Genomic DNA, 2236 nt, shown 5'->3' on the forward strand with positions numbered 1-2236 from the left:
CCAGTGAAGCAACGTCCTCCACAACTAGACTGAAGAACAAAAGGACAGCAACTTGTCTGTTCCCCTTCCCTGATTCCCCAGCGCTGTTCTCCTCCCCCAATTCCCCAATAAAATCTTAAAAAAAAAAAAGATATATAGGTATAAAACTCACCTTGGCTGTATGTGTGATTAAGCATAATGCAATATTGTCTGAAATTGAAATCCCCATTAACTTCTTCTTCTTTTTCTTGCTATTCATAAGGTGTCCACTTCATTAATTTAGTCACCAAAGAGCTATGTTTATATATATTAGGATTGGCATATTAGGATTGAACTATTCACGGAAACTGAATTGCAGGAAGAGACAAGGGTTACAGAAGTATTTAGATTTTCCCTTTTTGAGAAAGTTTAAAAAAAGGCGACAAGTCGAAAGACATCTTAAACTTGTTCTCCACAACAATGTCTGTGGTGTGTCAACTAAACTTCTTACTTCTATGGGATTGTTCCAGGGAAACAGGGTTAGCATCAGAGCCTGATTCTCTGCAAGACAGGAACAGCTGCCCGATGCGTGTGGGACGTCTACCTGTATTCAGAGGGCTTTAGTATCGAATGGATCTCACTTGATTCTACTAATGTAAATATCCCTGTTCTAAGTCACATGGATGAGCCTTGAAGACATAATGCTAAATGAAATAAGCCAGTTACTGATGGAAAAATAGTACATGATTTTTCTTCTATGAGGTACCTAAAATAGTTAAATTCATACAATCAAAGAGAGGAGTGATGGTTGCCAGGGGCTCGAGTGAGGGGCAGTCGGACAGTTGGTAATCCATCGGCATAAAATTTCAGGTAAGCAAGGTAAGTTCTAGAAGCCTGCTGTAAAACATTGTACCTAGTTGACAATAGGTTACTGTATGCTTAAACATTTGTTAAAAGGGTGAAATGTTCTTACCACAATAAAATAACATAATTTTTGAAAACTACTCCTTTCTCTGAACATTCCAGGGAAATGTAAGTGCCTGAAAATAAAAGGCACTTAACCTCGTCATGAGGGAACACAGCTGCAGGGCCTTCGCTGAGATTCGTGACCAGGTATGAGTGACCCAGGAAGATCCTGACTTCTTCCCCTGTTGTGTGTCCTCCAAGTTAAGTGGTGTTTTGAGAAGCAATTTATGTAGAAACCCCAACTAGCTCTGACTTATTGAAGTAGAATCTGTATGTGAGTGTTGAGAGGACATCTTGTAAGTCTTCAAAGCAAATGGCCATGTTTGCTGTTAGCTTACTTGTTTTTAGAGAAATCTGCAAGAGCAGGAAAAACCAGCTTCCAGGCCAACCATGGAGAAGGGTTAATAATAAGCCACTTCACTACTTCAGGCGAGGAACCTGAAACAACCCCTGCCAGGTGCTCCAGATGTTTCCTCCCGCCTTGCCTCATCTCTTCGATTTTATCTGTCTTGCACTCTTGCCAATTTCTTCTACCTAACTGCACATTTCCCCCACCCCGCCAATATGCTCTGTAATGTCTTTAAATAATCCAGGGGCTAAGAATTGAGAAAGGATGTGCTGACAGAAAGTGTCCATTATACTCCAAGCAGCATCCACTTACCGCAAGTGTAAAAACACATCCTTATCTGTTCTCAACTCATTGAATGATATTTCCACGCCACCCCTAGAAGTTGTTTGTGTGCCCATGCCAATGGTCTTTCTGAAGCCATGGAGTGAAAAAAGAATTTTCCCCAGAGGACAGGAGATTATTTATGTTGGAGCCAACCAGACATTTCGCAGGCTCCGGTATTGTCGCTGTAGCCAGCGATGAGCGGATGTTAGCTTCTTCGGATGCACAAGGAAGAGTGCAATGTTCTCACTGTCCTGATGTCATCTCCGATTATTATTTTTGTTGTACTTCTAAATAATAGGATTTCTGGCAGAGAGACTTATCTCAGGATTCAGCACAGTCGTGTTCTGAGATCCCGGGCCCTGGCGATGATGGATTTATACAGGTTGTGATTCTCTTGACTAATTTGCTTTGAATGAACACTTGGGAAAACCAAAATGTTATTCCCAAGATTTTACATCCTAACTGGAAATACAACAGGAAATATGGAGCAAAAAAAAAATTATTTTTCCACCTCTGAATGTCAAAATGGACTTTTCATTTGTCGTTGAAATTAATTGAAAAAGTAGATAGCTCAGTTGTTTCTTCTTCTTTACATGAAAGTTGCAAGAGCTTGCAGTACCTTCCCCCCCCCCCCCCCCC

General features: G+C 40.9%; 1 long non-coding RNA gene across 1 annotated transcript in view; it reads left to right on the forward strand.

The window, feature by feature from the left end:
• Positions 1 to 1008: 1008 nt before the first annotated feature.
• The window catches only part of LOC109379165 (uncharacterized), a 17287-nt gene continuing 16059 nt past the window's right edge, over positions 1009 to 2236 (forward strand). Inside the window, exon 1 of the long non-coding RNA XR_002123148.1 lies at positions 1009 to 1071. This is a non-coding gene — a long non-coding RNA (uncharacterized LOC109379165). The remainder of the gene's footprint in view (positions 1072 to 2236) is intronic.

The sequence above is a fragment of the Hipposideros armiger genome, unplaced genomic scaffold (assembly GCF_001890085.2).
Source record: "Hipposideros armiger isolate ML-2016 unplaced genomic scaffold, ASM189008v1 scaffold_22, whole genome shotgun sequence".
In the NCBI taxonomy this organism is placed as follows: domain Eukaryota; kingdom Metazoa; phylum Chordata; class Mammalia; order Chiroptera; family Hipposideridae; genus Hipposideros; species Hipposideros armiger.